Raw genomic sequence first — 23,562 nt, forward strand, 5'->3', positions numbered from 1 at the left:
ACCCGCTAGTTGTTCCTGTGTAGCAGGAGCATATGGAAGAAAAGCAAGAGACGAAGTTGTTCATTTAGATATGAGCTCCATGAGAGTCAGGACCTCACCTGGCCCATTCATTATTGTATCCACATTGCCTAGTGCATAACAGATGCTTAATAAATATCCAGTGAATAAATAAATAAAGACGTAGGTAAAGGCCAGATCTAGAAGTGGTTTTTATCTAAATTCCACAAAGACTGACGTTTTTTGCTTTTTTAGGACTTGTATATCTTCTACAGGTTCTTAAGCATAACTATTAATGGACATTTTTTCCCTTTTTGTATGTTTTTGAGGTAAATATGAACTATTATTCGATTACCTACCAGAACTCATAGTGCCACATTTTGCCAAATCATCAACCTCAAAAAAAAAAGGAAATAATTTTTATTGAGGTGAATTATATAATACCCTGTTTAACTTTGTAGAAGTTGCCTTGGAGTTTAAACGTTCTATTTTCTCCATTAAAAAAGGAAGAGATAGAAAAGTTAGAGGTTTTAAGTTTGATGTTTCATATTAGACTATAGTGTGATATATTATAGTTTCTATAAGCAATAGAAACTATAGAGATAGATATAAACTGTCCAAAATTAAGTACTGAGAGAAAAATATTAAAAGCAAAATTAATAGAACCTCAGTGGGACAATATCAGGCAGTTTAACATACATGTAACTAGAGTTCCAGAAGGAAAGGAGTTAGATACAGGCCAGAGAAAAAAATATTTAAAGACATAAATGATCCTGGGCATGGTGGTTCACACCTGTAATCCCACACTTAGAGAGACTGTGGCTGGTATATTGCTTGAGCCCAGGAGTTTGAGACAAGCCTGGGCAACATAGTGAGACCCCCATCTGTACCCCAAAAAAAAAAATTAGCTTGGTGTACTCTATATTTTTAACATGTTTCTGAAAAATTCTGCCATTAAATGAAAGGTATTAGCCAGGCATAGTGGCTCACGCCTATAATCCTAACACTTTGAGAGGCTGAGGTGGGTGGATCACTTGAGCCCAGGAGACCAGCCTGGTCAACATAGCAAGACCCCATCTGTAAAAAAATTAAACAGGCATGCACCTATAGACCCAGCTACTTGGGAGACTGAGATGGGAGGATTGCTTTGAAGGTCAAGGCTGCAGTGAGCTACAATTGTGACACTACACTCCAGCCTACGTGACAGAGTATTTTTTCTTTAATTATATGGCAGTAATGTCCCAATGCTCAAGTTTTTTATCCAGAGTATTGATTAATTAGATTTTCTGCTAGTTATCTTGCAAGAACAAAGCCAGAAGGACAGGGCAAGCTTCCTTTGTGCTTCAGGATAGAGGTAAGAGGTGCCTTTGTCTTTAGTGAAGAAACCCAGGTTCTGTTGCCATAGATCTCCTCTTTGTGAGTGAAGTCTTTCCATCAGGGGTTTGACTTGAACCTGAAGTCTTTTTACACCTCTGCATTTAATTTTTGCTCAGCTCTAGACATCACCCACTTTTAAAAGGAGCTTTATTGAGATACTTTTCACATACAATAAAATTCACCCACTTGAAGTATACAAGTCAGTGGGTTTTTAATACAGTCATATAGTCATATGTTGCTTAACTCTGGGGATATGTTCTCAGAAATGCAATGTTAGGTGATTTCATTGTGTGAACATCATAGTGTATTCTTACACAAACCTAGATGGTATAGCCTACTACACACCTAGGCTATATGGTATAGCCTATTACTCGTAGGCCACAAACCTGTACAGTATGTTACTGTACTGAATACTAGAGGCAGTTGGAACACAATGGTAAGTATTGGTGCATCTAAACTTAGAAAAGGTAGAGTAAAGATACAGTATAGCTGGCATGGTGATGGGCACCTGTAGTCCCAGCTACTCAGGAGGCTATGGAGTGGGAGGATTGGTTGAGCCCAGGAGTTCTGGCCTGTAATGCACTATGCCGATCAGGTATCTGCACTAAGTTCAGCATCAATATGGTGACCTTATGGGAGAAGGGGCTACCGGTTCGCCTAAGGAAGGGTGAACCAGTCCAGGTTGGAAACTGAAGGTCAGAACTCGTGTTCTTATCACTAGCGGGACCATGCTTGTGAATAGCTGCTGTACTCCAGTTTGGGCAACAAAGTGAGACCCTTCTTTTAAAAAAACTAAAACTAAAGCAGTGTAATACATTTAAAAAAAAAAAATGGTACACCTAGCCTGGGCAACATGTCGAGGTCCCATCTCTGCAAACAAATTTAAAAATTAAGTGTGGTGGTGCATGCCATGGACCTAGCTACTCAGGAGGCTGAGGCAGGAGGATCACTTAAGCCCTCAGTTAAGGGAGGTCAAGGCTGCAGTGGGGGCCGGGCGCGGTGGCTCAAGCCTGTAATCCCAGCACTTTGGGAGGCCGAGACGGGTGGATCACGAGGTCAGGAGATCGAGACCATCCTGGCTAACACAGTGAAACCCCGTCTCTATTAAAAAATACAAAAAACTAGCCAGGCGAGGTGGCGGGCGCCTGTAGTCCCAGCTACTCGGGAGGCTGAGGCAGGAGAATGGCTAAACCTGGGAAGCGGAGTTTGCAGTGAGCTGAGATCCGACCACTGCACTCCAGCCTAGGCGACAGAGCGAGACTCCGTCTCAAAAAAAAAAAAAAAAAAAAGGCTGCAGTGAGCCTCACACCACTGCACTCTAACCTGGGTGACAGAGTAAAACCTTGCCTCAAAGAAAATAATAATGTACACCTGTATAGGGTACTTACTGTAAGTGGAACTTATAGGACTGGAAGTTGCTCTGGGTGAGTCAGTGAGTGAGTGGTGAGTGAGTGTGAAAGTCTAGGACATTACACTACTGTAAACTTTATAAACACTGTACACTTAGGCTACACTAAATGTATTAAAATATGTTTCTTTGATAATAAATTAACCTTAGCTTACTGTAACTTTTTTACTTTATAAACTTCTAATTTTTTTTTTTTTTAACTTTTCAACTCTTTTGTAATAGCACTTAACACACCAGGCTGGGGCATGGTGGCTCATGTTTATAATCTCAGCACTTTGGGAGGCCAAGGTGGGAGGATCACTTGAGCTGAGGAGTTCAGGGTTGCAGTGAGCCATGATCAGGCCACCACACTCTTGTCTGGGCTATGTAGCGAGGCCCCAGGATCACTTGAAGCCAAGAGTTCAAGACCAGCTTGGGTAATATAGCAAGATCCTGTCTCTACAAAAAAAATAGAAATTAGCTGAGCATGGTACTGTGTGCCTAAGGTCCCAGGTATTCAGGAGGCTGAAGTAGAAGGATCACTTGAGCCCAGGAGTGTGAGGCCACAGTAAGCTATAATCACACCACTGCACTCCAGCCTGGGTGGCAGAGCAAGACCCCATCTCTTAAAACACACACATACACACACACACGCCCATTATACAGCTACACTAAAATCTCCTTATTTATATCCTTTTTCTATAAGCTTTTTCTATTTTTAAAATTGTGTAGGCCAGGTGCAGTGCCTCATGCCTGTAATCCCAACACTTTGGGAGACTGAGGCAGTAGGATCACTTGAGTTGAGGAGTTCAGGATTAGAGTGAGCCATGATCAGGCCACGGCACTCCTGCCTGGGTGACATAGTGAGGCCCAGTCTCTAAGACACAAAACACACACATTAACCTAGGACTACGCAGGGTTAGGATTGTCAGTATTACTGTCTTCTGTCTCCACATCTTGTCCCACTGGAAGGTCTTCAGAGGCAATAACACACATGGAGCTGTCATCTTCTATGATAACAGTGCCTTCTAGAATACCTCCTATAGGAGCTGCGTGAGGCTGGTTTATAGTTAACTTTTTTTTTTAATTATTGAGATTGAGCCACGCTCTGTTGCCCAGGCTAGAGTGCAGTGGCGCGATCTCGGCTCACTGAAACCTCCACCTCCTGGGTTCAAGCAATTTCTGGCTAGTTTTTCTATTTTTAGTAGAGACGGGGTTTCACTATGTTGGCCAGGCTGGTCTCAAACTCCTGACCTCAAATGATCCACCTGCCTTGGCCTCCCAAAGTGTTAGGATTACAGACATGAGCCACCACACCCAGCTATAGTTAACTTTTTCTTTTAATAAGTACTTTCTAAAATAATGACAAAAAGTATAATAAATACATAAACCAGCAATGTCATCTATCATTATCAAGTATTATGTACTATACATAATTGTGTGTGCTAAACTTTTATGTGACTGTCAGCGCAATAGGTTTGTTTATACCAGCATTACCACAAGTACACGAGTAATGCGTTGCACTGTGACGATATTACAACAGCTACAACATCCCTAGGAGATAGGAATTTTTAAGTTCCATTATAATCATATGGGACCACCATCATGTATGTGGTTCATTGTTGGCTGAAATGTTATGCAGCACATGACTATATTTACAGAATACTTCAGCTATCAACACAGTCTAATGTTTTAATATTTCTATCACCCCCAAAAGAAACTCCATATCCATTTGAGTCATTCCTCCTCACTCCCCCCACCTGCCCTGCTAGACTAAAGTAACCACTAACCTACTTTCTATCTCTGGGTTTTGTTTCATTTTATTCCAAGTAATATTCCATTACATGGATAAACTATGTTTGTTTATTCATTCATCAGTGGGACATTTGGGTTGTTTCCACTTTTTTTTTCTTATTATTTTTTTGAGACTGAATTTCCCTCTTGTTGCCCAGGCTGGAGTGCAATGGTGCGATCTCGGCTCACTGCAACCTCCACCTCCTGGGTTCAAGCAATTCTCCTGCATCAGCCTCTCAAGTAACTGGAATTACAGGCATGTGCCACCATGCCCAGCTAATTTCGTATCTTTAGTAGAGATGGGCTTTCTCCACATTGGTCAGGCTGGTCTCGAACTGCTGACTTCAGGTGATCTACCCACCTCAGCCTCCCAAGGTGTTGGGATTACAGGCATGAGCTACTGCGCCCGGCCTATTTCCACTTTTTGACTGTTACAAATAATGCTGCTGTGAACATTCATGTACAAAGCTTTGTGTCATCATTTTCAGCTTTCTTTTGATGATAAGGGATGTTTGTATATTATGCCGTAAGCTATGCATCAGAACACCCTGGATAAAGTTTTAACTTAATTTGGGTATAACATATATCATCCAGTAGTCCAAATACATTTTACTAAACTGTTAGGTCACTCAACCATTCATTAGTCTCTCCTTTGTCTTTTTGAGTTATTTAGAAACTGTGACTTAGTAAGCAAAAACACAGCCCTTTTTGTTTTCATCAGTCTGAATATTGGGTTTCATTTCAAGGGACTCTAAAGTTTGATATTTTATATCTTGAGCTAGGATGGAAAAGAATGACTTATTGTGAATTCATTTACAGTTGGTTGGCTATCTTGGGGCATGAAAAACTGAATGACAACAATTGGTCATACCTCTGTTATGTTGTTTTTATTTTGTTTGTTTATTTATTTATTTATTGAGACGGAGTCTTGCTCTGTCGCCCAGGCTGGAGTGCAATGGCGTGGTCTCTACTCATTGCAACCTCCGCCACCTGGGCTCAAGCCATTCTCCTGCCTCAGCCTCCTGAGTAGCTGGGATTACAGGCACCCGCCACCAGGCCGGCTAATTTTTTGTATTTTTGGTAGAGACAGGGTTTCATCATGTTGGCCAGGCTGGTCTTGAACTTCTGACCTCAAGTGATTCACCTGCCTCGGCCTCCCAAAGCACTGGAATTACAGGTGTGAGCCACTGCATCCCGCCTGTTGTTGCTTTTAAATCTCAGTCATAGATTTTTGTTTCATTTTTGCTTAGAGTGTAACTTTGCAAGAAAGAATCTATACACTTAAAATGCTGAACAGATTCTGGCATATAGAAATTAATTTTTATATTGACATTAACCTCAAAGACACATCATTGATTGTACAGATGAAGTGAATGTACCCAGCAGCTCAAGCTGAACTTGAGCAATAATGATTCAAAGAATGTGATTAATGGTAGGAATCTTTAAGTGTGTTATTCATATTGTCTTTTGGCTGTTGACTCAATTCTGGATTTCCGAATTTATTAGAAATAGGATCCCTTAAATCAAAGCTAGATTAGTAGGGACTTCATTAATAAGTAGTCTTTATTAAAATTTTTTTTTTTTTTTTTTTGAGGTAGACTCTTGCTTTGTCGCCCAGGCTGGAGTGCAGTGGTGCGATTTTGGCTCACTGCAAACTCTGCCTCCCAGGTTCAAGTGATTCTCGTGCCTTAGCCTCCCGAGTAGCTGGGATTACAAGCATGTGCCACCACACCTCTCTAATTTTTGTATTTTTTAGTAGAGACTGAGTTTCGCCATGTTGGCCAGGCTGATCCCAAATTCCTGGGCTCAAATGATCCACCCGCCTCAGCCTCTCAACGTGCTGGGATTACAGGTGTGAGCCACCACACCCAGCCTAGCTTTTGTAGTTCTTCTACCTTCAAAAAAAATACAGAGGCTGGACATAGTGCCTCACGCCTGTAATCCTAACACTTTGGGAGGCCATGGTGGGAGGATCACTTGAGGCCAGTTCAGGACCAGCCTGCCCAACATAGCAAGACCCCATCTCTACAATAAATAAATAAATAAATAAATAAATAAATAAATAAATAAATAAAAATTAGCTGAGCATGATGGCATGCACCTGTAGGCCCAGCTACTCAGGAGGCTGAGGTGAGAGGACCACTTGAGCCTAGGATTTTGAGGAGCTATGATCACGCCACTACACTCCAGCCTGGGCAGTAGAGTGAGACCCTGTCTCAAAAACAAAAAAATACAGTAATAGATTTATAAAGGCTTATTCAAGCACATCACTCTCTTTCTAAAGCTTTTCCTGTCTATTCAAACCAAGTCTTCTGCAGAATTAATTATCTCCATTCTATCCTCATAAATGTGTTCTGTACTCATATAGGATTCATAACATTGTTTGATAATAATCCTATTGCCCAGGCTGTCTTCTGCCAAGATTCTCAAGGTTTAGGACTGTATTGCAGCCTTAACACTGAGTACAATAGATAGTAATAAAGAGAGGGCTATAGTTTTGGTAAAAATTCTAATTCTTTGGGCCAGACATGGTGACTCATGCCTGTAATCCCAGCACTTTGGAAGGCCTAGGCAGGTGGATCATTTGAGGTCAGGAGTTCGAGACCAGCTCACCAACATGGTGAATCCCCATCTCTACTAAAAATACAAAATTAGCCAGGCGTGGTGGCACGTGCCTGTAGTCCCAGCTACTCGGGAGGCTGTGGCAGGAGAATCGCTTGAACCCGGGAGGTGGAGGTTGCAGTGAGCCGAGATCAGGCCACTGCACTCCAGCCTGGGCAACAGAGTGAGACTCCATCTCAAAAAAAAAAAAGAAAAAAAAAAACTAATTATTTGGCTAAATGTTCTCATTTTTCCTTCTGTTGGTCATATTTTCTAAAAAACACCCCCCTTGTGGTTTAATTGTGAGGAGTATGCTTTATGATTATAATTTTGATAAAATAAAAGCCTGCCTCCTCTGTTAGTAATGAATTAGAGCTGCAGGAAACTGGAAACAAAATGAAAGAACCTGGATAATATAGGCTAATGGTTCTCAGACTTTTAACGTGAGTTAGAATCACCTGTAGGGCTGGTTAAACCATGGATCCTGTGCTCAAGCTCTTAAGTTTCTGATTCAGTAGATTTGGTATGGAGCCTAACAAGTTCTGAAGTGATGCTTATGTAGTTGGTCCAAGTACCATGCTCTGAGAACCACTAACATTATAAATTCTAACTAACCCACCTGAAAGACATTCAGTTTACTGAAGTAGGTTCTGTTCCTGATATCCGCACCTGGCCCTCTCTTCAAGGTCTTGTGGGGGAAGTACTCCATATTTGCAAAGCTCTCCACCTGCATAGTGTCTACACAGAGGATGAACTCTTAGTGAGCAAACTTAAGTGCTCAAAGGAGGGAGGAGGAATTTTTTAAGAAAGAATGGGAGATCTCTTTTGGTGTTTCATTATTTGCAATTGTAAGAGCACATAATGGGCACACAGTAAAATGTCAACTAACTGATTAAACTAGTTTAGAACTCTAACCTTCTGATTTTGAGGCCAGTGGTCTGGCATATAAAATGCTTCTTTTCACTTTCACTTTGGCATTGGTTTGAATGCAATTAAAGTTATTGAAGTGAAAAAAATACATTTTAAATTTAATTATTAAGAATTATAGGCCAGGTGCGGTGACTCACGCCTGTAATCCCAGCACTTTGGGAGACCGAGGCGGGCAGATCACGAGGTCAGGAGATCAAGACCATCCTGGCTAACACAGTGAAACCGAGTCTCTACTAAAAATACGAAAAAATTAGCCGGGCGTAGTGGCGGGCACCTATAGTCCCAGCTACTCAGGAGGCTGAGGCAGGAGAATGGCGTGAACCCAGGAGGCAGAGCTTGCAGTGAGCCGAGATCCCGCCACTGCACTCCAGTCTGGATGACAAAGCGAGACTCCATCTCAAAAAAAAAAAAAAAAAAAGGAATTATAGGCCTGGCTGGGCACAGTGGCTCATGCCTATAATATCAGTACTTTGGGAGGCTGAGGTGGGAGAATCACTTGAGCCAAGGGGTTCAAGACCAGCCTGAGCAACATAGTGAGACCCTGTCTCTACAAAAAATAGAAAAATTACCTGAGCATGATGGTATGCACTTGTAATCCCAGCTACTCGGGAGACTGAGAGGTGGGAGGATCACTTGAGCCAGGACATGGAAGCTACAGTGAGCCATGATTGTGCCACTGCACTCTAGCCTGGGTGATGGATCAAGACTGTCTCAAAAAAAAAGAAAAGAAAGAATAGAGGGCCAGTTGCAGTGACTCACACCTGTAATCCCAGCACTTTGGGAGGACAAAGTGAGAGGATCATTTAAGGCCAAGAGTTCAAGACCAGCTCTGGCAACATAGCAAGACCTCATCTGCAAAAAAAATTTTTAGAAAGAAAAAAGCCAGTCCAGGCATGGTGGCCAGCTATTCATGGGGCTGAGGTGGGAGGACTGTTTGAGCCTAGGATGTTGAGGCTGCAGTGAGCCATGATCATACCAGTGCCTTCCAGCCTGGGCAACAGCGAGACCCTGTCAAAAAAAAAAAAAAAAGAATTCTAGTAAATGCTTATGCTTGTATAGAATCTAATTAACCAGATTTTCCCCCCTCTATTGTGTTTTGCCACATTATGTATAATTTATTTTAAGATCCTAAATTATGGTCTGTATTATTGAAACAGTATTCTTTCATTTAATACACATTTACTATATGTTAACCATATGCAGGTTAAGCTGTAGAGTTTCAGTGATACATACTATTATACTCAATATAATTTTCTGGTGAGGATACTTTTGTGTTCTAATTATTTTAAACTAGTAGTTCATGAATTTTGTAAATAAGATTATTCAGAAACATCAATATCAAATATTCTGAAAAAATAGAAAGTTTACTGGTGGTTATTTCTAATCACAGGGAAAATAACCACTACCATATGACTTCCTAAGTAGACACATTAAGTTCTTACCTGTTTGTGATGTGGTTTTAAAACAAATTCATAAGCAAATGAAGATAGAAGTTGTTGTACCTTTGTACTGCTACATGATTTTAGAGGAAAACGTTTTTTAAAATTAAGACTGACTAGATGGCTACTGTATATTGTGCTTTTTATTTATTTGTTTATTTATTTTTTTGAGACGGGGTCTCACTGTGTCACCCAGTTTGGAGTGCCGTGGCGCCATCTCGGCTCACTGCAACTTCTGTCTCCCAGGCTCAAGCAGTCCTCCCACCCCAGCCTTCTGAGTTGCTGGGACCACAGGTGCATGCCACCATGCCCAGCTAATTTTTGTATTATTTATGGAGAGGGAGTTTTGCTGTGTTGCCCACACTGGTCTGAAACTCCTGAGCTCAAGCGGTCTGCCCGCCTAGGCCTCCCAAAGTGCTGGGATTGCAGGTATAAGCTACTGCGCCTGACCTATTATGGATTTTTTTCCAAGTCCATTAGAGAAATTATCTTTAAAAGTATTTTCACATTGATGAATTTATTGTTCAGTCAGGTTGAGAAAATGAACCATATTTATTGAAACCACAATGCAAACAATTAAAAATCAAATTATCAGTTAAATTATCAGCTAAGTAATGTAGATGCTGATTTGTCCAAAGAAGTAAAAGAATGTTCACAGTAAAATTGGATTAGCGAGGTCATCATTTATATACACAGTTATTGATAGTGTGAGGGCAAAACATTAATAGTAGAAATTTAGTTAGACTAGTGGAAATTTAACTTAAGCTATTCCTTTTTGTGACTTGTTAGCTATCAAACTGACCTGTACCTTAAAGTTAGTCTTGCCACCCACCTCAAAAGCTTCTTTTGAGAAGATTCAGTAAGTAAGGAACCAAAAACTCTTTCTCTCCACTTGCCAGCAAATTTTGTAGAAGCAACATGTTGAGCCAGGGAGTTTCCCTCATAGCTGTTTTATGCGCAAAGTGAAAATTGTGTTCTTAGATTCATCAGTATGATTTCTTAAATATTTAAGAGAGAGAAAGTTTGGAAGGTAGTAGCTCCTTATTATTAGGCTTAACCTGGGTTTGATTTGGTAGATTTTAAAAAATATGTAATCTGTGTTTGATTCTTGGTTGTGTGTAATTTGTTCCTCATCCAAAGAATTTAACGATGGAAATAAACATTCGTGACATGAAAAGTTACCCCTTTCTTTTCTTTTTTTTCCTTTCTTTTTTTTTTTTTTTTAAGACGAGTCTCACTCTGTCGCCTAGGCTGGAGTGCAGTAGCGCAATCTCGGCTCACTTCAAGCTTTACCTCCCGGGTTCACGCTATTCTCCTGCCTCACCCTCCCAAGTAGCTGAGACTACAGGCGCCTGCCACCACGCCCGGCTAATTTTTTTTGTATTTTTAGTAGAGATGGGGATTCACCATGTTAGCCAGGATGGTCTCGATCTCCAGACCTCATGATCCGCCCGCTTCGGCCTCCCAAAGTGCTGGGATTACAGGCATGAACCACTGCGCCCAGCCGAAAAGTTACCCCTTCTAAAGCTTTTTCTGTCCATTTCCAGGCCCTCAGCAGAATTAATCATCTCCATCTCTGCTCCCTGGCCTACTCTTCCCTGAGTACTCATTCATGTTGCTTCTAGTTCATGAATGATATTATGATATGTAGTGATAATGAGCAAAAGCTATATTTCCAGGGAAGCTTTTGGCGAGGTTTTCTTTTTATTATGGAAAATTTTTAAGCTAACTAGAGAGAATATTACAATGAACCCTATGTACCCATCCCCGGCTTCAAAAATGATCAACTTTCTGCTATTCTTGTTTTATCTGTACCCCCTTTATCACACTTTTTGTTGTTTATGTTGTTTGCTGGAATATTTTAAGGCAAATCCTAGATGTCATACCATTTCATTCTTAAACACTTTACTACGTATCTCTGACTAGAAGATCCCCCGTTTTTTGAAACACTACCATTATTAACACATCACACAGAATAAAATAATAATTATTTAATAACATCTAATAGTCCATGTCCAATTCGGCTCAAAATTGTTTTTTACAATTGATTTGTTTGAATCAGGATCCAAATAAGGTCTGTACATTATATTTAGTTGACATGAATCTTAAGTCTCTTTTAATTTCTCCATAACTGCATCCCCTAGTTCCTCTGGGTTTTTTCCCCCATTAATTAATGAAGAAGATGGGTTGTTTGTCTGGTAGGATTCCCCACATTTTCTCACTCTGTCATCCAGGCCGGAGTGCACAGGTGTGATCTTGGCTCACTGTAGCCTTGACATCCTGGGCTCAAGTGATCCTCCCACCTCAGCCTCCCAAGTAGCTGGGACTACAGGCACATGCCACCATGCCTGGCTAATTTTTGTATTTTTTGTGGAGATGGGGTTTCTCCATGTTTCCTGGGCTGGGCTCAAGTGATCCACCCACCTCGGCTTCCCAAGGTGATGGGATTACAGGCATGAGCTACCACACCCGGCCCCCACATTTTAAGTTTGGATAATTTTATCCTAGTGATATCATTTAACATGTTCTTCTTTCCCGCCAAATTTCCTGCAAGCTGATAGAGCTAGATAATGGATTGGGTTTGGATTCAGTCTTTTTGGCAAGAATACTTCATAACAGTACTGTGTGCTTCCTGTTCCTTCACATCAACACTGACATGACATCTGTCTGTTCCAGTTTGAGTGAAGATCAGTGGCTTTGGGTGGTATCAGTCATATTATTTTCAAAATAGTAACAGTAATGATAATAACAGTTACTATTATTCTGTGAAATCGGCAACTGTTTGGCTTCCTTGAAATGCAGTTCAAAGAGAAATGGCAAGAAAAATGTTAAATTTTTCCTTTTTTCATTTGTCAATTTTCAGAATGAGTTGAAGTGACTGAGGACTTTTTTTAAAATATCGTAGATGTTTGTATTTGTTATGTTTAGATCTATTAAAATCATTATTCTTTTTTTCTTCAAAATGGTCCCATCTTTAGTGGGCACCCCTTCAAGTTGGCTCCTGTCTTTTGACATGACCCTTGTAAATTTTTTTCTTATTTTTTGTTAGACTGAAACATGGAAGACTCTAGTAATCTTTGATAACCTTCTTGCTTTCAGGAAGGTCAGGATATCCCTGGTTCACTTACTTATCCAGACTTGGACTCTTATCCATTTCTCCAAGGAATCTAGGCACAAATAGTATTGCTTTTAGTAGAAATCTAGGCACTAATTTTAGTAGAAATCTAGGCACTAATAGTATTCATTGTTAAGAGGCTGTCATTGTCTCTAGGCCTGTTCTGTGAACAGGGTAGGTAAATACGGTTTTTGTGAAAAAAGAAAAAGGAATTGTATTCTTACCAATAGTGCAGCCAGTTCCAATTTAAAATATTTGGGGGTTTTTATGTAATATATTTGATTTTATAATGATTTCTGTTTTTAATGCTGAAAATCTTGGTTCCTAATAACTAACATAATTATTTTATTTAACGTACAATAGAAGTTACTTCAAAATAACTAACTATATGTAACAACAAGACCCCTGGATGCAGCTTAAGGTTTCTTTCTATTTATTTATTTATTTTTGAGACAGGGTCTCACTCTGTTGCTTAGGCTGGAGTGTAGTGACACGGTCATTCCCCTCCCTATTGATGGACATTTGAGTTGTTTCTCATCTTCGGTTATTACAAATAGTATTGAATTGAATAGGCATGTGAATACCTCTAAAGTGGAATTTCTGGGTTAAAGGGTAAAATGCATACGTAATTTTACTTAAACAAAAATATTTGATGCTTGGTGTTTTAACTAAGAACTGAGGCCGGGCACAGTGGCTCACACCTGTAATCACAGCACTTTGGGAAGCTGAGGTGGCTGGATCACTTGAGGTCAGGAGTTCGAGACCATCCTGGCCAACATGATAAAACCCCGCCTCTACGAAAAAAAAAACAAAAAATTAGCCAGGCATGGTGGCTCACACCTGTAATCCCCAGCTACTTGGGAAGGCTGAGGTGGGAGAATGGCTTGAACCCAGGAGGTGGAAGTTGCAGTGAGTCAAGATGGTGCCACTGCACTCCAGCCTGGGCGACAGAGCGAGACTCCGTCTCAAAAAAAAAACAAAAAACTGAAAAGGAAATAGAGTTCCTCTTTCCTCATATGAATATATTATTTCAGCAGATACATTGTTGATCACCTACCATATGCCTGGTATTGTTCTAATTGCTAGGGATACAGCAAGAGGTTCTGCAGAACTTCATGGAGCATGAAAGTAAATAAACAAAGTTAATTTCAAGGCCAGGCATGGTTGCTCACACCTGTAATCCCAGCACTTTGGGAGGCTGAGGCAGGCAGATCACTTGAGCCCAGGAGTTCATGGCTGCAGTGAGCCAAGATTGTGCTACTTACTACTCTCCAGGCTAGGCAACAGAGCAAGACCCTGTCTCGGGGGGAAAAAAAAAGTTAATTTCAGATTTTGTTAAGTGCTATAAAGGAAATAAATGGGTTGATATTCAAGAAAGCACCTGAAGGCCAGGTATGGTGGCTCACGCCTATAATCCTAGCACTTTGGGAGGCCAAGGTAGGTGGATCACAAGGTCAGGAGATTTTTGGCGGGACATGGTTGTTCATGCCTGTAATCCCAGTACTTTGGGAGGCCAAGGCTGTTGGATCACTTGCCAACATGGTGAAACCCCATCTCTACTGAAAATACAAGTATTAGCTGGGCATAATGGCGCATGCGTTTAGTCTGAGCTACTCAGAAGGCTGAGACACAAGAATCGCTTGAATGGGAGGTAGAGGTTGCAATGAGCCAAGATTGCACCACTGCACTCCAGCCCGGGTGACGGGGTGAGACTCCATCTCAAAAAAGAAAAAAAAGTAAAAAAGAAGAAAGAATTTCATACATTATCTTATTTAATCTCATAAGAGTCTGCAAAGTTTATTTTATAATTCCCATTTTACAGAGAAAACCAGTGTTCAGAAAAGTAAATTACTTGTTTGTGGTCTTAAAGTTTGGAAATGGGGGCTGGGGTTTGAATATGTTTAATTCCAAAGCCAGATAAGATAAATCCTTTTTCAGTGTATTGCATTGCCTCTATTAACCAAAAAGAAAGCAAAAAATAATGAGTTGTCAGAGTAAATGGTTTTGATTCTCATTTTAACCTGACAGAAATACATATTTTTTTTTTCTTTTAAAGTACTGCTCTTGTTTATCACTGGATTATTACACATTCAAAATATATATGCTTGTTTTATTTTGGGGATATTTGTTGTATAAGAAAATAGAGGAATATGCCTTTTTGTCCAAGCTAAATAAAACAACTTCAGTATCCATTTTTATTGTTTTTTATTTAATGATGGTTCTACTTTTAAAATACCACAGCAAAAATATCTTACAGGTATTTCTAGCCTTTTCAAATTATGTGCCTTCTAAGTGTCCTATTTATTTATTTCACAAATATTTGTTAACATCTGTATGCAAGTTACTTTATAAGTGTCTGTTGAATTAACTTTCGTAAATGTAATAGCAAAAACATTATACGGGGTTCTGTAAATAGCCATAAAGTTAATCTTAGGGGGAAATTTTTTTCTTGTGCCAGCACTTATTGAGCACTTAACTGTATTATCTCTAAGTCTCACAATAACTCAGTAAGGCAGATACCGATCCCCACTTAACAGAGGAAGGAACTGAGGCACAGAGAGCCTATGTAATTCATCTGAGATCACCATCTCATACATGATGGATTTACACCTAAGGTAGATTTAAATCCCTCGCGATCATAGGTTTTCTGTCATACGTATTAAAAGTTTCTATTAAACAACAAAATAGTTTATAGCGAAATATAATATTTGTCCTGTCTAGTATTTTAAATTAAATCCTTAATGTTGTCCAATGAACCATACACAAAAATTCGTAGCCATTTTTTGTGTGTGCCTTAAACTAGAACTAGCTGCAGTTAAAACCCAGATTCTAATTTTACAAACAAGGCCACCTCTAACAATATTAAAATAAAATGATATTATTCCCTGGCTTAAAGAAAAATTCTCCAATAACCATGGGAATGCTTGCGGTATGAAGACAGCATCTTAAATCTCGATGCAAGTCATACACAAAGTGTTATTGCGATGAAAAAATAGTGGCGTGAATAATACCTGCTCACAACCCAAGACACTTGGTGTATCTTGGGCCTCAGTGTTTGTTGGATTTTACAATTTCATGAGGAAGATTTGTATTTTTTTTTAAAGTTCTATATTTCTGTGTGTTCCACTTGATGTCAAATCTGTATTCTTAGGTTGTAGGGTTCCATTAAAAAAAATAAATAATCTCAGCCCCTCCTCCCTCCACCCTCCTTTCCCCCCACACTCATTTTGTATAATATGGTAATGATATCACCATATCAGTAATTACGGGTCATCTTCATTTCTTTCATCTCTGCCTGTTCTGATGGCTTCATTCCTTTGACGGAAAAGATTTGGCTCTGGGTGCTATGATTATTTTGTTAAGCGTTATTCGAATAGACAGGAGTGAGAGAAATTAATCAATCCAAATGCAATTAGCATCATGTTTAACCCAGTGATGGACGTCTCAAGGTGAAACAGCCAGGGGAGTTTCAGACATTATTATTCAATCCAGTGGTTCTTATCTAAATTATAATCAAGAGAGGTTTTTATTGGCTTCTCAGTGTGAAGATGTAACCCTTTCCCTGCCCTGGGGGTCAAGAAGACTAGGCCTTCATCATCCCTAGACTTTAGCTGTTGCCAGCTGCCAGCCCCTTGAAGTTGGATAGACAGGGCAGGAAAGTTGCCTGAATATGCAAGTCATTTGAAATTATCTATACTGTGATCCTGGTCTGATTTTCCTGAAAGTGGAACCTAGCCTATGAATAAGTTACTCTGTCTAACTTGGGGCAAAATATTTTGTGTTCTGATCAAGTCCCTTTGACTAGTTGTTGTTCTTCTATCTTAACCTTACATGATAGATATTATTGCTGTTTTTACTTTATGGATGAGGATATTAAGACTGTGAAGCTACTAGCCTTTGGTCATAATAAGTGTTTCACCAGGATGTATTACTATGTAAAGGCCCTGAAGCATGAATGTTCTGCACAAATTTATGAGTATTTAATAAAAGTTCTAGCCCCCAGAGTATTAATTCATTGCTTTGATCTCATTGCCTTTCATTCAACTGAGTTTTACCCTTGAAAAAGAAACCAAGTAGAACTATGAAATAGGTTTGTCAGGTCCTCTGAAAAGGAAAGAAAATACAACTAAGAAGTTGTTAGCTCTCATTTCTCGAACACAGATCTTTGGGGGGTTTTTGCTGTTGTTTTGGTTTGTTTTTAGTAGGAAGAAAGATGATAAGAATACATTTTTGAAATCTAGTCTTGTTTTGCTCTTAAAAGAGGGCAGGGCAAGGAGAGTTGATGGAGAAACAGTCTTTCACTTGGATGCAACATTTTTCAAATGCCTGACAATTAAGATTCTTCTACTTCTGCCTTCAATCATCAGGCATCATGGCTGACACTTCCCATATTTTATGTTCCTGCTTGATGTTTTATATTCTGAAAATAAATCTGTTGGCTGGATATTTCTGTCCTTTTTTTCTGTTATGAAAAGCCATTAAAATTATTTTCCATATTGGAACTGTCCAAATTTGTTTACCTGCACGTTGAGTCCTGGCTTTTCTTTTTCATATTACTTCTTGGATAAAACACTCTGCAAATGGGTGTTACTGTGAATTGAAGAAAAAAGTTTGATATAAAATTATCTTTCTCAGGCCGGGCATGGTGGCTCATGCCTGTATTCCCAGCACTTTGGGAGACTGAGGCAAGAGGATTGCTTGAGGCCAAGAGTTCAAGACCAGTTCAACATAGCAAGACCCCATATCTACAGAAAATTAAAGTTAAAAAGTAAAATAAATAATAAAATTTTCTTTCTCAGAAGTCATTGGAGGAAACATTGTTCTTGGCCACTGCACCCTTTTGGAAGAGTCCTGATAGAGAGCCAAGATACCCAATAAAAAGATAATCTAGAAAGTGTGCTCCCAAAAAGATTTTTTTGAGAATACTGAGGACAAAAATTTTGATAGTCTGTGATAGTTTGATCCAGACTGTTCTTTTCTCAGATATGTAGTATTTTAGCCTCCTTTTTGAAATGTTTTATTATGCCTAAATAACTTTTTTTTTTTTGAGACAGAGTCTTACTCTGTCACCCAGGCTGGAGTACAGTGGCGTGATCTCGGCTCACTGCGACCTCCGCCTCCCAGGTTCAAGCAATCCTCCCCCTTCAGCCTCCCAAGTAGCTGGGATTACAAGCGTGTGCCACCGTGCCTGGCTAATTTCTGTATTTTTACTAGAGATGGGGTTCCACCGTGTTGCCCAGGCTGGTCTGAAACTCCTGACCTCAACTGATCCGGCAGCCTCGACCTCCCAAGGTGCTGGGGTTATAGGCATGAGCCATCAGGCCTGGTCACCTAAAGAACTTAAGGCAGAAGCCTCAAGGCTGCTGACCTTCAAATGCTACTTTTATATATTTTAGAGACAAGTAAGGTTTACACCAAAGACTGTTGCTTGTGTGTACTTGTCCACAAGAGTTGACTGAGAACAGGCGATGGACCTTATTACAGTTACACCACCTGCTGAGGGCCACCAGGTGTCCTAGTGGAATGAAACTCCAAAAGACCCCTCCTCATCCAGTGACACTGTGTGCTTTTCACAGCTCCTTCTGCTCTTGACAGTGACTCCAGCACCAGCTGCTCTCATATCAGAGGCATTAAAAGTGCTTAGTCCTTGACTTATTGATCACTTAGTGATACTTTTCCTGTGGAGATCTGACACAGCTGGAGTGTGGTAGAGTCTCAGTCTGGCAGACTGCCCTGGAACTGCTGCTCTGCTGTACACCAGCTCTGTGCCAGAGTCACAGGGAAACATTGCACATTCCTGCGAGACAGAAATCAGCATTATAAATCACATTGCTCTCTTTTTGTTCTCTGCCAATCCACCCGAATACTTGTTAACAACAGCTAGCCCCATCTCAAAGGCAGCATGGCCTTTGAGAATAGTCTCTTTCTGTGGGAAAGCATGTCTTTGACTTTATTTGAATCTTCCTAATATCTAATACATAGTGTGTGCTCCATGAGACTGCCTTCCCTCTTCACCACCCCCTCTGTGCTTCTTTTCTTCACAGCACACAATGATAACTGATCAGTAGGTCCCTTTTGTCATAGCTGTTAGAATATATTCAAGATAGAATACATTCAAGATTTCAGGGACCAAAAAAGTAATTTTTAAAGAAGAGTCAAAACTATAACAAATGGCATCATTTCTATAAAAACATCTTTTATGAGGCCAATTAAATTAACAGCCTTTAGCACATTGATTTAAAGTAAACTGGGAATTTTTTTTTTTTTTTTTTTTCCCCCCCCCCAGATGGAGTCCTGCTCTGTCACCCAGGCTGGAGTGTAGTGGCTCAATTTCGACTCACTACAAGCTCTGCGTCCCGGGTTCACACCATTCTCCTGCCTCAGCCTCCCGAGTAGCTGAGCCTACAGGCGCCCGCCACCACACCTGGCAAATTTTTTTGTATTTTCAGTAGAGACGGGTTTCACCGTGTTAGCCAGGATGGTCACGATCTCCTGACCTCATGATCTGCCCGCCTCGGCCTCCCAAAGTGCTAGGATTACAGGCGTGAGCCACCGCGTCTGGCCACTAAATTGGAATTTTATGTGTTCCTTTTGGCTAGAAGTATCTACTGGTATAGTTAAGGAAGGTAGCTGCCTCCACCTAGTACCTGGCATTACTGCAGCCAGGCTTAATACGCCACAGTATGCGTTAAACAGATGCAAGTCTTTCGTGTTACCATTTGTCTTGCATTGGAAGATCTTTTTAGAAATAAATGGGTCTCCTTTTGCCACTCCTGGTGCTATATATGTGCTTACTTGATGTAGATCTGGTACCTCCTGTAAAGCAGCAGCTAAGGAGACTCCAGGGCTCACCTTGACTGACAAGAAGGCCAAAGAAGGAAGCAAGACTGAGAACAGTGGTTGTTTTTGTTTTGGTTTTTGAGACAGAGTCTCACTCTGTCGCCCAGGCTGGATTGCATTCACATGATCTCGGCTCACTGCAACCTCCACCTCCTGGGTTCAAGCGATTCTCCTGCCTCAGCCTCCTGAGTAACTGGGACTAGAGGTGCACGCCACCATGCCCAACTAATTTTTGTATTTTTAGTAGAGATGAGGTTTCACCATGTTGGCCAGGCTGGTCTCGAACTCCTGACCCCTCAGGTAATCCACCTGCCTCGGCCCCCCAAAGTGCTGGGATTACAGGTGTGAGCCACCATGCCCTGCCAACAGTGGTCATATTAATTTGAAGGTGGAGGGGTAGGATCATTCAGTGGTGCAGTCTAAGAGTAAGAGGCATACACCACTTTGTAGACTAATGAAAGCTCATTGTGAACAACAGTTTATCAATGAGGCAGATCAGATTCCAATTTGATGGGCAGCCGATTAATGAGATAGACACACCTGCACAGTTGGAAATAAGGATACAATTGATTGTATCCTTATTTCAGCAGCAGACAGGAGGTGTCTACTACAAAGGGAACCTGCTCTCTACTCCAGAAATCTATTCCCACAGACGAGGAATACATTCTCAGAAAACTACAACTCCACTGAACGCCATCCTGACTACAACAGTGTGGATTTTTTCTATCCTTTTATGTACCCTTTCTCATTCCTTTATTGTGCATAAAGTGACTGGCATTTGTGCACAAGCTTATTGCCTTTTTATTTTTTAAACTAAATGGCCAATGGTATATTTTGATCAACATCAGATGGAGATAAGATGGGGATAAATACTGATTCTGTGGCAATATCCCCCTTCTCCATTAGTGGCATGCTCATTCAGCTCTTATCTTTATACTTCATTAAGTTGTTTTGCTCTCATCATTTAATAAAAATGAATAACACAGAATCCTTCCATACTTTTTTTTTTTTTTTTTTTTTTTTTGAAACGGAGTCTTGCTCTGTCAGCCGGGCTGGAGTGCAGTGGCCAGATCTCTCAGCTCACTGCAAGCTCTGCCTCCTAGGTTTAGGCCATTCTCCTGCCTCAGCCTCCCGAGTAGCTGGGACTACAGGCGCACGCCACCTCGCCCGGCTAGTTTTTTGTATTTTTTAGTAGAGACGGGGTTTCACCGTGTTAGCCAGGATGGTCTCAATCTCCTGACCTCGTGATCCGCCCGTCTCGGCCTCCCAAAGTGCTGGGATTACAGGCTTGAGCCACCACGCCCGGCCCCAGAATCCTTCCATACTTAAAGCTAGTAGTTCAAGATCCTGTCTCCACAAAAAATAAAAAAAATTTAACCAGGTGGTGCACGCATATAGTCACAACTACTTAGGAGGCTGAGGCAGGAGGATCACTTGAGTCCAGGAGATTGAGGCTGCAGTGAGCTATGGCTGCACCATTGCATTCCAGCCTGAGTGACAGAGCGAGACCTTGTCTCTTATTAAAAAAAAAAAAAATCCTTCCATACCTTGTTAAATTGGAGAATTTTGGTGTTTTTCACTTGTCATTCTAAAACCAACCCATTTTTAAACTCTTGTACATAGCTGTTACATGTAGGGCAATATGTCTTTAAGTAGGGATAAGTTATGTAAAAGAAATGAATCTTAAATAGTTTTCCCATCAGGCATCCTGTTGCTTAAATAAACTTCATGTTTGAAATGAAAGAAATAGTTGTACAGTAGCAAACATTTATTGAATGCCTATGGGACTTTGTATCAATCCTACCTTGAATGGATGAGGAAAGGAGCTCAGAAAAATAACTTGGTAATTTGCCTGCGTGGCCCAGGGTCAATGTAAGAGCTGAAGTCCTGTTCTTTTCATAATATTATGTTGTCTCCTTTGTTTCCTGGCCACTCATATTAGAATCTGCTAAAAGCAACCTGTTAATTGCTCTTCTGAATGGGAGAAAATCAGTGGAAAGCAATTTGTGTCCCCTTCAAAAACATTTTTAATTATATTGAGGCATAGAAATATTTAAAGTAGTTTGCATTGGAATTGAAAAACTGAACTATGAGTTTCTTCCACTTCATTAAAAAGTTACTTAAACTTTACATTGTTCCCTACATAAAAGCTGAGCAGAATTTTATCAGGCAATTGCCTCAAAGTTATAATCTGGACAATCTTTCTGTAATAAAACCCATATGTCATTGGCGAAAGGTACAGAGCCCTGGCAGAGAGGGCTGGTCTCGAGAGAGATTCTGCACCCAATCTCGTTAACCAGGGTGCCTCTGGTAATCCCTCATCCCCTCACCAGTGAGAAATCAATCTGTACCACTGAATCTTTTTCAACCAGACACCAGAAAAATTTACTGCAGAGAAGGCAGTTTGGGGATAGTCATTGTGGAAAGTGAGCCAGAAGCAAGGCTAAATGTAGGATGGAGGAATTGAAGAGTCTAAAGAAGAGATTACATTAAACCACACACCACTTTCAGAGCAGGCACAGTGGAGTCCTCCTTTCAGCCCTGACCTCTCCAAGTATACTCAGGTATTTACAGCTGCCATGAACCGGATAGCCCTGGAGAAACTACAAAATGGGCGGGGGATAACAGAAACAGTGGAAACCTGGAAGTTGATTGTAGTCTATCCATTTGCTGTCTCTTGGTGTGTAGTAGCCAGTCCCCTCTCCACACTCTCTGCAGCATTTCACGTGTTAACCCTATGGTGACAGTCTCAATTGTGGCTTTCTCAATTTGTGATCTATGTCCAACATAATAGGGCCTGTAAATCATGACTTGACATAGGGGTCATGCTTCTCTCCTGCACGGCATGCAACAGTGGCTGATGACCAGTGGGCCCCTCTTGGCATAGTTATTAGAATGGAAGTGGTGTTGCCTTCCTGTGAAACCTTGTAATCTTAGAGAATAAATCCAGAATCAAAAAATAGTTGACAGGCTGGGCGAGGTGGCTCGTGCCTATAATCCCAGCACTTCCAAGGCGGGCGGATCACCTGAGGTCAGGAGTCCGAGACCAGCCTGGCCAACATGGTGAAACCTTGTCTCTACCAAAAATACAAAAAATTAGCTGAGCGTGGTGGTGCATGCTTGTAATCCCAGATACTTGAGAGGCTGTGGCAGGAGAATCACTTGAACCGGGGGGGCAGAGGTTGCAGTGAGCTGAGATTGCGCCATTGCACTCCAACCTGGACAACAAGAGCAAGACTCTGTTTCAAAAAAAAAAGAAAATAGTTGACAGATTTCACTGACTCTAGATAACGCTCTCTCCCAATCTTATTGTGTCTAGAATTGTTTTCTATGTAACACATTATGGGGAACAAAGAAACAGGAGAAAATGGAGGAACTGGAAGTGCCAAGCTGAAGAACATGTAGTCTTACGCTGGCTATTCATTCTAGAATTATACCAAGCTATAACCATTGTGAAGAAGAAGGGACAGAACTAGGCAGTGGGGAATAGAAATGGCTTTCTCTTCTCTGTAAGCAGGCAGTAGTCATCTCTAAAGATTTTTCCCCAAAGAGATTTGAAATTCCTGATGGGAGCTTAAAAAGCTAAGAGTAAAATACGTTTATTTATAAGACCCTACTAGAAGAGATGTGTGTGTGTGTGTGTGTGTGTGTAGACGAGGAATACAGAATAGTAGCAGAAGGCTGTCTCCCTACTCCTAATGGGATTTTGTAGCAGCATGTGCGAGTTTGTTTCAGAAGTCAAAAATGAACAGATGTTAGTATAAATTACCTCTGTGTCTGATGTCTTGCAAATTAAAAGCGCGGTTGGCATCACTAAACAATTTCACTAGGTTTGGGGGGGTGCGGTTAGCGGGCGGTGATTACTGTAGCAGGTCGGTAAGAATCTTCGCACTGCAGCAGAGCGAGGATAAAGAAATGAGGAATAAAATAAGGGCTATATGAATTAATCAGAAATGTTAACATCTCTGATGACAAGTGAACAGGAGGGCACGTGCTCTGGAGCAGCCCCTGACCCACAGCAATTTCTCTGTGCACAAAAAGGGGTTGGTGCTTAGCATCTGATTTATAGGGCACAGCCCTCT

At 40.8% G+C, this 23,562-nt stretch overlaps 1 protein-coding gene and 1 pseudogene across 2 annotated transcripts in view; both read left to right on the forward strand.

Moving 5' to 3' along the window:
- LIN52 (lin-52 DREAM MuvB core complex component) overlaps window positions 1-23,562 on the forward strand; it is a 111,337-nt gene that overhangs the window by 82,266 nt on the left and 5,509 nt on the right. The gene's annotated exons all lie outside the window — the stretch shown is intronic.
- Window positions 1,959-20,467, forward strand: LOC140710109 (small ubiquitin-related modifier 2 pseudogene; annotated as a pseudogene).

Source organism: Chlorocebus sabaeus, chromosome 24 (genome assembly GCF_047675955.1).
Source record: "Chlorocebus sabaeus isolate Y175 chromosome 24, mChlSab1.0.hap1, whole genome shotgun sequence".
NCBI lineage: Eukaryota > Metazoa > Chordata > Mammalia > Primates > Cercopithecidae > Chlorocebus > Chlorocebus sabaeus.